Below are 14,943 nucleotides of genomic sequence, written 5' to 3' on the forward strand. Positions count from 1 at the left end.
GACCCTACTCGGGGATGGATTCTAGGTGTGTAGAACTCACCCCCATGATACACACTACCTGTTTGCCTCTTTGAAAAGTTCGAGGTGAGAATTCAGGACCCAGCTGAGTGAGTGGAAGAAGTTCATGCAGTGGGAGAAGCCACCCAGGAGACTCTGTGATACCTTATTGCTGCGGAGTCAGTAAAGGAAAACCTACCCAGAGCCTATCCAAGAGAAGCCGTGCGCTAAGTGTCAGTGTGACCTTACCACAACGTTTCTCAATCCGCTACAAGTCCAAGACGTCGGTAAGTTTGTGGTTCAACATGCTGGCTCACAGTGACGCTGAGGTTTGGTTGATGGCAGCCCTGGGTGGGCTCTTCTGGGTACTAGGTGCCTATGTCCTGTGGGTCTAGATGGTTCCAGGGGTCAACAGCACCAGGGGGGATGGCCCTGGGTTTCTAGGTAAAGGTAGCCCTGGGCTTTTAGATGAAGGAGGCGTTGGCTAAAGGTAACCTCTGATCCTAGGCATCACGGACCCTGTTTATGACCCTTGAAGGCAGTGGCTCTAGACTCCCGAAGCTCTGGCTAATTGGGTGCCTCTCATCCTGCGACATTAGTGACGGGAGCCCCATGGTTCTAGGTGGCCAACAAGTTTATGAGCACTGGCCCGAGCTGGTCAGAGAGGAAGAGGAAAGGAGCTAAGCCAGAATTGCACCCATCCTCCCCCCACCGCCCCTATCCCCGGTTCCGAGGAGTAGCCCCAAGCCTGCACGGTTAAGCCCTGGGCTGTAGCCACCTCTGAGCTAAGTTATCTGGAAGCACTTTGAATGGGACAGGCACAGCACACAAGTTAGTTATTACAAGTCACTGACGGGGCGGGACTGGGGGGATCCCAGCCAGCAGCCTCCACACTGACCGGTGGCTGAACCCGAGCTGGGCTCCCTGCCCTGGAAGCAGGGGGTGATGCCTGGGGACGGGTGGCCTCCTGTCCTCTCGGTCTGGCCCCATGGGAGCCTCGGGCCACCTCTCAGTGGTCTCTGTGGAGGTGCAGGAAGGGGCCACCACTGAGGACAGTGGGATCCAGCAGGTCTGGGCAGGTCCGCTCTGCCGAGGCCGGGCCCTCTCCTGGGTGGCTGGGGCACCCCAGAGCAGGCAGGCAAGCACGTCCCAAGCACAGGCCCCTGCCCGGGAGGCCCGGCTAATGACCCCGTGCATTCCGGCCTGCATGGGCCGGGGAATTGGCTGAGGGCAGACCCATTAGCTGGAATTCTCCCAATGCTCACACATCAGAGTGGAGGGGGGAGAAGTGAAAAGTTGAAAAAGAGCTAATTATCGCTTTTATCAGAGCGGGTGGGTTGATGGGTCCTGCCCGAGGGCAGTTGGGGCTGCATTAAAGATTAAACGCCAGGTAGGGGGGGTGAGCAGGGCTCGTCATTCCACAGGAGGGAGGCCGGCCGGCCGCCCTATGGAGAGCTGGTGGCGGGCGGCAGCCTTAGATCTGTCAGCCGAGCCCTCGGTCCCAGCGCCCACCATAGCCACATTCCACCAGGGGACCCCCGCAGTGCCCGACACTTCCGCCCGATGCTGCGGGGAGGGGAGCTGAGGAACAGCCACATCTGCTCCCTCGAGGGATGAGGGGTCGGGGCAAGCCTAATTATCCAATTGGTAGGTTTCCTGGCACCTGTCCTACCTGCACATAACCCAGTGACCTTATGTGTAGAACCTACTTTGGAATTATGTGAGGCCGGGCAAGGACTCAAGGTCAGAGAGCCTGATCCTCCCTGTTACCGCCCAGCAGGAGCCTAAGGCCCAGAGAAGGGAAGGGACCCACTCAATCACATTGCCAGGTGGTTAATCCCATGAGGCTGTAAGTCCCTTGAAAGTGTGGGCTGCATTCTCAATGTCTCCTCTTTTACACGAAGGGAACCGGAGGGATGAGCTTTGAGTCCTCGAGGCCCCGGGCGACTTCAGTAAGCCACTGCCACCCAATGGTGTTTTGGAGACACTTGGTGTTCAGTGAACGTTTGCCATGTGGATGATGGAAAGGCAGCATGTAGGAAGCATGCTGGTCATTTGAAGCATTCTCCAAATCTTGGGAACCAATTCACTGGCCAGGAAGAACGGATGGAGGTGACCATTGTGGTCTTGAGTTACTAGAGCAAACAGAAGCAGGAGTCGGAGAGGGTCGCTGATTGCCATAGACAGACTGACTGTAGGCAGATGGCGTCAAGGCAGCAAGCTATGCTCGTCTTCATTGTGTGTCCTGACAAAGATGCCCACGAAGACATCTCCACCCCCATGGAGACCCTGGAAGCAGGAGGTCCACTGTCTGGCTCTTCTGAGGACACATAGACTTACACCTGCCCTTGCTTGGGAGGATGAATTAGGCTCCTTGGTTCTTTCTCTTCTCCTAGCCTCTAGAAACCAGAGCCTTTCTGGTTTGGTTTCTTTAGCCTTCCAAGCTCAACTCAAAATTTGGTGCTGTTCTCATCTCTCACCATGGTGAATCATAATTTATTCATGTATTCATTATTCAGACCTCCCAACGCTTCTGCCTGCTGGGCGGCCCTTGACCCTCATGGAAAAAAAAAAAAAAACATTCATTGAAGGAGGAAGGGATAGAAGAAGGAAAGACGGAAGGGAGAAGGGGCAGAATTTTTGCAGGAACGGAGGTGGGTGAGAGCCAGGCCTCAATACCAGGGAGCTCACACTCCGATCTGGGGGAGAGAGACATGGTTGGACGGGTGCCCACCATTCAGGGTGCTTAGTGTGAACATAAAGGAGAAAACGGTCTGATGGTAGAGGCTCCCAGGAAGACATGATTCGCTCTGGGGAGGAGCAGCAGGAAGCTTTCCATTGCTGAGTCTTTAAGGTAGGGCCGGAGTAAGGAGGGTGGACCAAGGAGGAGGGCATTCTCAGTGGGACTGGCATAAGCAGAGCCACAGAAGTGGGAAAATGCGGCCACGTGCAGGGAGAGTAGAAGTGGCTTGGCTGGCTGGGGCATGGGACACCCACCTGCACATGGCCTGGGACACCAGTGCAGGGCCTGGAGCTGGTGGGGAAAGGCTGAGGGGAACACCTGGGGATGACAGGCACGGTTCCAAGCAGGGCTGTGACATGACCAGCCTGTAAGAAGCGTAAAGAAGGACTTTGAAACTCTGAGCCCTGGCATTAACTTTCACTAGAAAGAGAGACCATTCCGTGTGGAGCCAAGAAAGCTCTGGGTTTCCCGAGGCCCTGCAGAGAGTGATCCTCTGACCCTCACAATTAGAGCATGCAAAAACACCAGGACCTCATGACAGGGCGAGACTGGGCCATGGACGATGACATCGCAGCCGGTAGGCTGTTGGACTGGGTGATATGGGAGGCATTTCATTTTCTCCAGGACACTCTCTACAAAGTGAGGTCCTCCCCACTGAAAGGGGGGACTGGGGCAGGGGAAGGTTAGAGGGGCCCAGATGAGATCCACCTACTTGGGTACCCGCTGGAAACCTCTCCACTCTCGGGCAGCAGGCGGCACGGCTGGGAACATTGCAGAGGATGGGGTAAACGATGACTCTCCCCTTCAAGAAGTCAGAGCGTGCAGCAGCCACTCTGCACCCCTGGGCCCCGCAGACCTCCCTTTGAGTTCTTGCTCGCCATCTTCCACCTGCAACCCAGGAAAGGGGCTCACCTCTCTGAGCCTTCGTTTCCTCATCTGCAAAAAGAGATGCTAAGTGTCAGCCTCCCCTGGGAGCTCCTGGGGGTTCAACAAATGAATAGCAGCCACAGAAGACACTTTGTAAATGGGAGAGTCTTAAGCAAAAGTTAGACGCAATGATTAAAACGTGATACCCGGGTCCCAGAGTGGGGAGGACCCAGATGTGTGTTGTCAGGGTTCTGCACCCAGAACCTTTGCCAGGGTCTGGGACTTGCCCGGGAGATCCCCTGAGAACCGCAGGGTCCCCCTTCTCTGTCACCCTTCATTAGAGGCTCTGCAAGAGAGACGGACGGACCTGAAACCAAACCTGCTTTCCCCCTTCCTAGTTCTGGGACTGGAGAGCCTACCTCAGGGGGCTGTAGCACGAATTAAGGAAGGCGAAGCCTGCCGAGTCCTTGGGGACTCACTGCCCGGCCGTGGGGAGCACGTGCCGAAGTGGCCCTTTGCTTGTCCAGCCCCCCACACTGCACGCAACCCCCTCCCAGCCCCCTGTTCCCACTCTTGTCTCTTCCCGTGGAACCCTGTGGCTGGTGAGACCCCTGGATGGGAGGGCAGAGGAGGGCAGATCAGGGCTGAGGAGAGAGGCTTGGCCCTGTGTTTTGGCCAGGAGCCTCCCAGTTGCAAATTCTGGTAACTCTGGGCTCCTCTTCGACTGAGTGCCCAAGATGCAGGCCGAGTGGACTCTGTCTGTCGGAGGACACTGGGCTGACAGTCTACCCCAGGACCATGAGGCCACGATCCCAAGATCCCCAGTTCCCTGGTCTCCTGCTCACAGCCCACAGAGGGCTCCCCCAGCCCCCACCCCCCACCTCCCGCAGCCCCATCTCCGAGACAGGAACCCACCTGGGGAATTCACAGACCTGCATTCCTTCTCTCGAAGCTTTCTCCAGCTGGGCAGCCCTTGCCCCTCGTGGAGCACTTTAGGCAGAGCGGGGAAACCACAAAAATTTTAAGCTGAGATGAAGGAACGTAATTGGCTCTAATCTGAGCTGACAGGCAGCAGGATTAGCTGGCCGAGGGCCTTGGGAGCGGTGGGCTGATAGGGAGGGAAGGGGACAAAGCGGGAGGGGGGCCAGGGACAGAGACACACCGCCAACAGGGAATGAGGCAGGGCCTCGGGGATGGAGGCTTAGGCAGAGCCAAAGTGGTGGTAGGAGAGGGGTAGCCCAGGACCCTGGGCGGGGGAGAGTCTTCTAGGACTAACGGTGATGGTCATGATCATAGCAGCCAACGCTGGTCTAGAGCTGAGTGTTCCAGGAGAAGCTCTGAGCGCCTGGATGAGTGAGCGGACTCCTCACACGGAAGGCTGGGTGGACCTTCCCCACCCAGGGTCTGGAAGGGAAGAAAAGACATGTTCTCGTAACTACCGCACATTCATGGCCGACGGGGGTCTGCTGAGTGCCAGGGAGAAGGGTCTCCAGGAACACAGAGATCAGAGGTCTGAATTAAGCTTTAGGAGTCAGAAATCTGAGATCCGTCTAGTCAACCCAGGGGCTGGAGACCATGACCACTGACAGCTGGCTGGACCCCACCGAGGCCATGATGAAGCTGTGTGCTTACGTGACTCCTGCTTTCTCCCGACAAGTAGGGAGGGGCCATGGGCCCCAGCACCCCTTCCTCGTGGATCCCTAGCTCACAGCTTGCCTGGGGTCAGGACTTTTCCCCACTGGCCCCCAGCCACAGAGTCACATGCCAAGCCCCCTCCCCGGAGTGGGGGGCACTTCCTGTCAGGCTAAGACTGTCACACCCCAGAGACCCTGACTCCAAAGGGAGCACCTCTTAGGGAGCTGCGCGCCCCTACCCCATCCTGCGTCCAGATGCAGTGAACACCAGATCGTCTGGCCTCCCTGGAAATCAGATTTTCCAAAAATATGGTTGCTGTGGTCATGGGTCCTAACTCCAGAACACAAATAAGGTTTCAATGTGCTTAGTGGGCTTTACGGAGGTGGAGGAAATGGTTCTCTTCCTGTTGAAGGGACGGGCTGAGCAGACACGCACAGACAATCCGAGACACGGGAGCTCTGCTGTAGGGCCGGGAAGAGGCCATAAGGCCGCCTGGGGGGGGGGGGAAGCAGTCAAAGCCTGACCATGTGACCTCACGGAGGTGACCTCTTGGAGGTTACTTAACCTTTGCATGCCTCGGTGTCCTCATCTGTAAAATGGGGGGAGTAATTACAGTCCCTCGCTCCTGATGGGGTGGGGTGAGGCCAAGGAGTTAGGCCGCCCTTTGTGCTTGCCATGCTGGTGGGTCCGCGCTGTGCCACACACAGCCCTGGGCCTGCGGCCCTTCCGAGCCTGGGCAGGTTTTTTGTCTATGATGAGAAACAAAAGCACCCAGGCAGCCGTCCTCTGCCTCAGAAATCCAGGCTGTTCAGGGCCTGTGTTCAAGGAGAAGCCACGGCTAGAGGAGCCGAGCACCCCTCCCCAGAGCAAGTCACCCTCAGCTGGGTGCCTCTCTATTCCCCCGCACCCGGGGCTGGGTGCATGCAGACGATAGAAGGCAGCAAGTCCCGGGAGCGCCCGTCACCAAGAGACTCCGGAGGTCCCGGAATATCTTGTAGGGTCTGCGGCCCCACGAAGGCCCCGTCCTCGTCCCCGCTGACGATAATCAGAGGATAATTGTAGCAGTGGCTGCTGTACGTTAAGCATGTCCTGTGTGCAAGGCCTTTTCTAGAACGACCGCCTAAGCCCCCCAGCAACCCTGCACACCCCATAACCTTCCCACCAGCACCTCCCTTCTCCTCCCCTCCAGGCTCCTCACCTCTGAGGCCTCCCTGTGCTTCGGGCTGAAGCTAGGCTTCTCCTCCTCCTCCAAGGAGCCTTCTCTCCCTTCCCCAGGCCAGGTCCGCACCCTGCTCACCCAGCCCCCCACCCCCACCCCCAGTCATCCCCTAAGCACCCTGTACTCGTCCCTTGTCAACACTCATCACACTTTAGTTTTATTCTGTTTTTTATTTTGTTTATTTTCAGGGGTAAGAAATGCAATCCCGTGGTTCACAGTCCAGGATAGGGAAAAGCCTCCTCACTCTCTCCCAGCACTGTTCCCCAGCCACCGAGTTCAGTCGCCTGGCCTGGGGCGAGCAAGGTTGTCAGTTTCATCATGCTGAACAGTGATGACTTGTTTATCTGTCTTCTGTCCTTTAAGAGCTGGGACCCTGCCTGCCTCGTTAACTGCTTCATCCCCAAGACCCGGCACAGCGCCTGGCACATAGAGGCATACTATGATGCAATCTCTCTCTCTCTCTCTTTACCTTTAGCTACCTATCCCCCTATCTACCTATCAATCATCTATCCATCTAGGGCTACCTACATAGAGCTTTCTGTCCTGTTCGTTTGTTTTAATGAATGAGGCCCAGAGAAGAAAGTTAACATGGCTGCTTGGCTCACCTAGAATTCTGTTTATCTGATTTGGAAAGACTACCTGTCCTTTCTTCTTGGGCATTTAAGTACCCTCTGGGAAGTGGATCCTGATTTCGTTTTTTTAAATCCTAATTTGTAATTGGAACATAAATAGTATTCCTCAATAAATGATCACAAAGAAAGGGCCATGTAGCAGGAAATAGTGTTTCCCCACTTACAGAGGTCCCCATGCTGTCCGCCCAACCCTGATCCCAAGGATGTTAAGGCTGCTGCTCACCTTGGGGCTCAGTTTCCTCATCTGTAAAATGGGAAGAGCCCATTAGGTCCGAAGTTCTCTGGATCTTTGGTGTGTTCCCTATTCTTACACTGTCCAGCTGGTACAGCTTTAAGTCAACACTAGAATGAAGTGCTAGCTATGAGAGCTTTTTAACTCAAGTGGATGTTTGATACCCATGCAAGAAATGCATGAGGTGGGTGAGGACAGTTTTCTGTCTGTTCTGCGCTCTGCACCAGCCAATCTGGCCATGTCCTAGCTCTGGCCCAGGCCAAGGGTCAAGGATGCACAGCTGGGGGTCCTCTGAATGGCAGGAGGGAGAGGCAGGGGAGACGCTCACCTGAGGGGAAGCAGGTGGAGTGGAGGGATGAGGACCTCCTTGGGGAGGGTGGATTGACCCACATACCATCTTTATAAGGAGACCAGCAGGCTACTTTCCAGCTACTTTCCAGCTGATTAGCTCTTTCCCGGCCTGGGGCTGCAGGAAGCAACTCTAATCTCAGGCAAGCTCCCGGCTTAGGCTTCTGCATGGCCTTGTCACTGATGGTGGGGCAGCCAAGGGTCCCGGGGACCGGGAAGGTGAAGCCTGAGGGAGCGAGGGGAAGAAAGGGAGGGGAGAGAAGGACAGGGAGCATGGCCAGTGCCGAGCCAGGGTGTCCAGGGTAGGATGCTGCCAGGGCGGGACCAGTAGGGAGGGCAAGATTCACAAATTCATTGGTTTCATTCATCTTTTCATTCATCCAGTAAAGACAAGAGAGTCAATATTAAGAGCTATTCGTTAGTCAAGATATATGCAACATGTTAAGAAAATGTAAATGAGCAGGCAGACAACAATTTGATGGGTTGCAGGAGTGGGGGAGTTAGGGGAGCCTGCAAATTTCACTAAAGGTATTTAGGCCAAGCCATGAAGGAAGCCTAGACGTCAGCCCCCAAGCCCTCCCCACCCCTGTGGCCCATCTCTTGCCAGACCTCCAAATCCTGGTCTGGCTGCACAGTGCCCTCACTGGGTCTGAGTCCTAGGTCCGCCACATACTTGCTGTGTGACCTCAGGTAAGTGATCTAACCTCTCTGAGCCTCAGTCCCCTCAGCTGTAAGGGAGGGACAACACCAATTTGGAGGGCTGTTTGGCAATTCAAATAGGGCAATGCATGAGAGGCAGTCTGCAAGGTGCTTGGCACCTGCACAGAACATGCTTGAAACAATGTCCTGATGATATTGTCAGTATCAGCGGCAGCAGCAGCTTCATTTCCCCAACCCTGGGCCTGTGTCTCTGGGCAGGAGAGGAAAGCTGAGGCTGTTCCCAGCATCTCCCATCCCTGGCCCCTGGCCTTTGGGGAAACATGAGAAGCAGAGCTGGAGGATCTAATGTGCGCCCCCCCACGCCCCTTAATCCTTCCTGAACTTGGGGGGTGGGGAGTGGGGGGGGGCACGGCTGTAACACCTGCACGGCTCTGACATCTCCCGCCTCTGGGCAGAGAAAGCAATTTCAGAAATGACATGTTGCCAACAAGCAGAAATCAGCTTCTGAATTAAACTGTGTTGGCGTCAGGTGACCCCAGGCTTGGAGGGCTGGCTGCATGAAGACAGCTGAGATTAGGGCCTGTCAGCCACTGGAGGGGCTGTGCGGGAAGGGGTGCGGGGACCCGGGGGCTACCGTTGGCCACCCTGGACTTGTTCAGACGGGGGCAGGAATTTGGACTCTGGGTCAGGTTCTCCTGCGACTCTGACCGGCCTCCACCTCTCACCAGTCCACTCTGCACGGTGGGGGCGGGGCAGGGAGAGTCCGGCCCAGCTCCCCTGGGCCCGCTCCAGCGTAAACACATTAATGGGATGGAGAGAGCCAGGGAGGAATGTGGGCCTCACAGCCCCTGAGGACTAGAGGAGGGACGGGCCGGTGGTGGGGGGTTGTAGGCGGAGAAGGGATCAGACACCCTAGAGGCAGTCAGCCTCAGCTGTGCAGGTATGCAGAGAGTAGAGAGAGGGAGAGGGAAGAAGGAGGACTGAGCGAGAGGGAGGGGACACCACCAGCCACACTGAACCCTTGCAATTTCCTGATGCCGCCTTCTCCCTGGTGCCCTGGTTTCTGCACCAGCCGTGCCCTGCTCTTGGGACAAGAGGCGTCAAGGGATTGTTCAATGGCCAGCCCTAGAGTGTACTATAGGGCTTTGGGCATGGCAGGGAACCTCTCTGAACCTCTGTCTCCTTATCTATGCAATGGGCATCATGTTTGTATACATCCCAGGGTTGCCGGGGGGACTGAAGGAGAGGACCTGGGAAGGGCGCCGGACGTCCAGTGCCATGAAACATCTCTCACACAGCTTAGCACCCAGTGACCTCTTCCCTTGCCTGTCTCCATGTCCATGACCTCCCTGAAGCCTGCAACTCAGCCTTGTCACCGGGGCCACCCCAACACACACCTGGCAGCGGGTTTGCTGAGCGAGCGGCTATAGGAAGGGACCGCAGATGAGAGAGGGAGCGAAGTAAAGGCGGAGAATGAATGGGAAGGCCAGTAGGTAGGCAGAGGACCCCACCCCGCTGCTCTCACTCCTGCGTGTCCCCCACCCCAGTCACCACTCTGGGCCTTTACAGCCTTTCTCCTGGAGCCGGGTTTAGGCAGGCTACGCTTGCTGGCTAGACAGTGACTGTGTCTCCGTGACCAGAGATAGGACTTGTGGGATCATTCCATGCATCGTCAGGAGTCAGTGGGGCAGAATAGTTGACCTTGGGCCCTTCTCCAGAGCCTGGGACTTGGGGTCACCATGGTCGTGCTCCACAGAGCCAGAAGCCCAGCAGAGAACAGAACACAGACCACAGGGTGGGGGTCTCAGGGGGCGAAGACGGAGTTGTCAGCACCGCACAGCCTCTAAGGTGGGAGACAGGCCTGGGAGGCCAGAACAAGGCCATCTCATGATTTCCGAGAGAGGAAATCTCTGTCCCCCACCCCACCCCACCCCTGCTGACCTATAGCCCTCTCCCACCTGCTATAGGAACTCCACTGGGAGAGGGCACCACTCCTCACCCCCCCGCCCCCGCTCAGAGCTGAGTCATCAGAGAAGAAACCCAGAAATCTGAGAAGATTCCAGAGGGCAGTGGGTGAGAGCTCAAACATGAGAAAGGCCCTGAATTTGAATCCCGGTTCTGCCACTCACTCAGCCGATGACTGAAGCTCCCTAGACCTCAGGCCCCTCACCTGCAAAATGCGGGTAACCATTCTTGGGGCACCTGCGTAGCTCAGTTGGTTAAGCATCTGACTTCAGCTCAGGGTGCTGTGATCAAGCCCCACGTGGGGTTCCCTACTCAGCAGGGAGTCTGCTTCTCCCTCTCCCTCTGCCTCTTCCCTTGTTCGTGCTCAGTCCCTTCCTCAAATAAATAAATAGAATCTTTAAGAAAAAAGATGGGGGTAACAATTCTTACCCTGCAGCGTGGATCGTGAAGATTAAAAGAAATACCGAGGGGAGTAAGGAAGAAGGGGAGGCTCTTCCTTATAGAAGAATGCCAACCACAAAATAGACGGGGAATGACAGAATTAGAAAATCACTATTTGCAATCAGCTTGGGCGAGGACATCAATGGATGCTGGAAGTTCTGGGTAAAATGTTTGTTGGGCAGCAAGATATTACCAGGCTCCAAACATCACCCCACAGAGGAATCATGAATCACCTGGGTAAAATGTCCGCCTCCTATCAGAGGGATCTGGTGGAAACCACTTGACCCCAGTGATGAGACTTAGCATCCCTGGTCTTGTTGACAAGCAAACATCCCCACGGCTCCTCGTGGCCCACACAGAGAAGGACGCCCATCACCCAAGGAGATTTCTTGCCAAAATGTTGAACCAGAATCTAGTCCTAAGGAAACAACCACAAACATCTCAATGGAGAGACATTCTATGAGACAGCTGGCCTAAACCATTTAAAATACCAATGGGATGAAAACAAAGGCAGGGGGACTATTCTAGATCAAGGGGGGGCGGGGAAGCAGGAGAAGCATGACCACAAAATGCAAGGCCTAATTCTTAAGTGGATTTTGGATCTCTCTCTCTCTCTCTCTCTCTCTCACACACACACACACACGCGTTAGAAAGGACAGTTTGAGGGACAACCGCAGAAGTTGGAATAGGGAGTATGTGGCTGATAATATTGGGTCTTGGATATGATGATGGCCTTGTGGTTCTTTTGGAGAATGTTCTTGTTCTTAGGAGATGTTTAACAAAGTGTATGAATGTCCTGGTGTGTGCAGTGTTCTCACAAATGATTCAACAAAATCGGAAGAGAGAAGCAGCTCAATGTCTTTAAAAGGGGGGGATACGGTAGGTGAAATACCCGTCCCATGATTGTCTCAGCAAGCTATGGCCCCCAGGGAGAGATGCCCTCACTGAGGGCGTGTTTGGGGACAGGTTTATGGGCAAGAGCAGACGGAGGGAGGCCAAAGGCAGTGTAGAGTAGAAAGAATGTAGAGTTTGGAGGCAAAGACCTGGGTTCTGTGCTGTGTGACCTTCAGTGAGTCTCTTAACCATTTTGTGCCTCAGTTTCCTTATCTGTCAAAAAGGGAAGAAAGGTGCCTGCCTTGGGAAGCTCAAGTGAGAAAATAGGTGAGAAGAAGTCCCTTGGAACACTGGAAACTGCTGCGTGGACGCTTCCACCAGCCAGGCCTGGGGCCCCGAGGGACACCGAGCAGGAGGGACACATTAGGACCGGTATGCAGGTAGAAGCATGGGGTCTTCACGATTGGGCTGGACCGCCCTCTGGCTCCCTCTCCAGGGACCTGATGTGGATCACAGCAGGGCTGGAGAGTGGGGGTGGGGGTGGGGGGAAGGCAGCTGCCAAGCCCTCTCTGCGGCCCTCTGCTCAATAAGGGGCCCCTCCCCCATCAGACGGCCAAACGCAGTGGTGGTGAAGGCCATGCCCTTCCCGAAGCATACTGGGAGGCAGTATGGCCAGAGAAAGGAACTCAGGGGCTGCCTCTCATTTCCCCTCCTGGGCCCTAAGTCCCTGAAAGCTCCTGCTTTGCATTATCTTGCCCGCCCCCACCCCAACCTGCGTTGCCGGCCTTGGGGTGAAGATGCTAGAAACATTGATCGAGTCCAGGAGGGGACCCAACCTCCAGCCTGGTCTGACTTGGCACGTAACCTTGGCCGGGCCACTTCCTTCCTCCAGGCCTCAGTTTACCCAGAATCCATAAAAGGGGGAGGTCCATTCCTGCCCTATCTCTCTCTAAGGGGAGGTGGCAATCCGGAGAGGGACTAAGCCACACTTTGAAGGCCAACAGATCTGACATCCCTGCTGCTTAGTGGCCTTTGAGAGCCTTTACTGGTCGTGTCCAATACGCAGTGTTATTGCAATAAATCAAGACAAAGTGGGTACAGATATCTGATGTGGAGTTTATTGTCTCTCTCCCCCAGTAGAGTGTCAGCCCCACGAGGCGGGGACTTGGTTTCACTTGCTGCTACGCCCCAGTGCCCAGAGAGGTGCCTGGAGCTCATTCAGGGCTCCCCCACGCGATCGCTGATTGAGCTGATGGACGTCATGTGTGCTCAGTATACGAAAGTTCCCATTGGAATTCCAAAACGTGCTGAGACAAAAAGCACGCGAAGTTCATGGTTGTTGAGAGAGGAAACTCTGGAAAACAAGAAATAATCTTTGGGGCTGGCATGGGTCTGCCTGTGGGCCTGCCAGGCAATGAAGGACACAGGGACACGGGACTGATCTGGACAGGGGGAGGGAGACCATGTGCCCACAGGAGCCAGGCGGGAACATCCATGAATGAAGCGGACTGAGGTGGGGGGTACTTGGCAAACTGGGAACCCCCCCCATGTGGCCTCTCTCCCAGGGCTCCCTCCCTGTCGCTGACTGTGACCAGGTAAGAATGCAGACCCCGTTGGCCAGCACGACTGATTTCACAAGGCAAGCCCAAAATCCAATGGAAAACAATTCATTTTTAAGAGAAAACCACAAATGAGAGCAAATAAAACCCATCTCCGGCCCAGGAGGGGCCCTGTGATGTGGCCCAATCCTCTCGAGTAGCCCCTGGGGTCCTTGCCTCTGCTTGGAGAGATGCTGATGTGTGTCCAGATCCAAAAGGCCGAGGTCACGCACAACTGAAGAAGCAGCTACTTCCCTGGGCTCTTGGGCTCAACGTGTCTCCAGGCTTTGGGGCTCCTAGGCAAGTCAGCTCCCACAGGTCCTGACCCATGTAGAGTTTCAGTAAATACTTGTTGAACAAACCTCCTCAGTGTGACGTTGGGCACAGCCCTCCAGTTCTAAACCCTGTACAGTATGAGCCCCCTCTCCCCGCTCCAAACAATTCAGGGATTACGAGGAAAATCAAGCGGGATTAAAAGGACAACAGTGTTTCTGAAAATCGGAAGTGCTTTACAAATGCAAAGTATCATCATTATTCTGAGCGGGACAGTGTCGCTGGAGCAGAAGAGGGGCCTGGGACCCAGAAGAACAGAGAATTTACAAAACCTCCACAAGGAAGATCCGGACCGAGCCCACTAGGGCTCACGCACGGAGGGGATGCGTTCTGACCGGCGCCAAGACAGGCTGGTTGCAGGAAACCCCTAGACACCCCAGCCCCCTGGGGAACAGCTCAGAGGTGGCCCCTGTCTGGCCGAGCCGTGTCTCCCCAGACAGACGGCTTCTGACAGCACACACAACCCCCACAGGTGCTGCCCATGAAATATAGAAATTATATAAATATTATACATAAATATTTTCTCATATATCTTAGCTATATAAATTATTCTCTTTTGTCCTAAAAACTACATATGTGAGGTAGACAAAAAAAAAAAAAATACCCTGTGAGCATTTCCCTTAAAGCTGTAGAATGAGGGGCCCCCGCAGGGCTGAGGTGGACCTTTGGGGTGCCCAGAAGAGAAAGGGGTGGAGAAAAAAGGGCTAGAAGAGGCAGAGGGCTAGATGGGGGGCTTCCCCTACAGGCCGAGGGACCCTCAGAGCCCACGCCCGTGCTATTGGCCTAGTTCGTCAGCGTTGGCGGCCAGCCGCATCCTCGGTCCCTCAGAGTCTGCCTTTATCCTCCTGCAACCCCAGCCAGCAGGGGAGTCGGGGTGCGGACGGCCGGTCGGTGGATCAGGCCCCTTCTTCTTGTCTGGGAGCCCTCTGGGGCCTTATGCCAAGAGCTGGGGTCTCAGAGGACCAAGATGGATTGGGCTGGCCGAGAAACAGTCTCCACGCAGTGGGGGGGAGTGGAAGAACCTAGAAAACCAGCCCGCTCTCCTTTTTGCTCTCCTTGACAAGAGGTGGGCCGGCTGCCTGGGCCAACGAGGTCAGTCCAGTGAGGGGGGTCTCTGGTAAGTTTGGCTTCTCCTCAGAATCTCTGCAGCCAGAGATCCTTCCAGCGTCCCACAGGCTGCCCTGACCCCCCCCCCCCCAAAGCCAGGGAAGCTTCTCAGCCCGGGAGGTCCCAGAGAGCCCGGGACTTCTTCCTGGGCTCCCACTGGTGGTTTCTGAGCCTTGGGCTGATTCTGAAGTTTCTGTTCAGCGGAGGGTCAGCAACTCCGGGTTCAGGGAGAAAGGAAGCTGACAGAGGGCGCGGCAGGGCCGGCGAAGCGGTCAAGGGCTTCCCGAAGGAGGTCACTTCCCCCCAGCTGGCCCTGGGCCCTGCTCTGGGGA

This window comes from Martes martes (assembly GCF_963455335.1).
Source record: "Martes martes genome assembly, chromosome: 16".
In the NCBI taxonomy this organism is placed as follows: Eukaryota; Metazoa; Chordata; class Mammalia; order Carnivora; family Mustelidae; genus Martes; species Martes martes.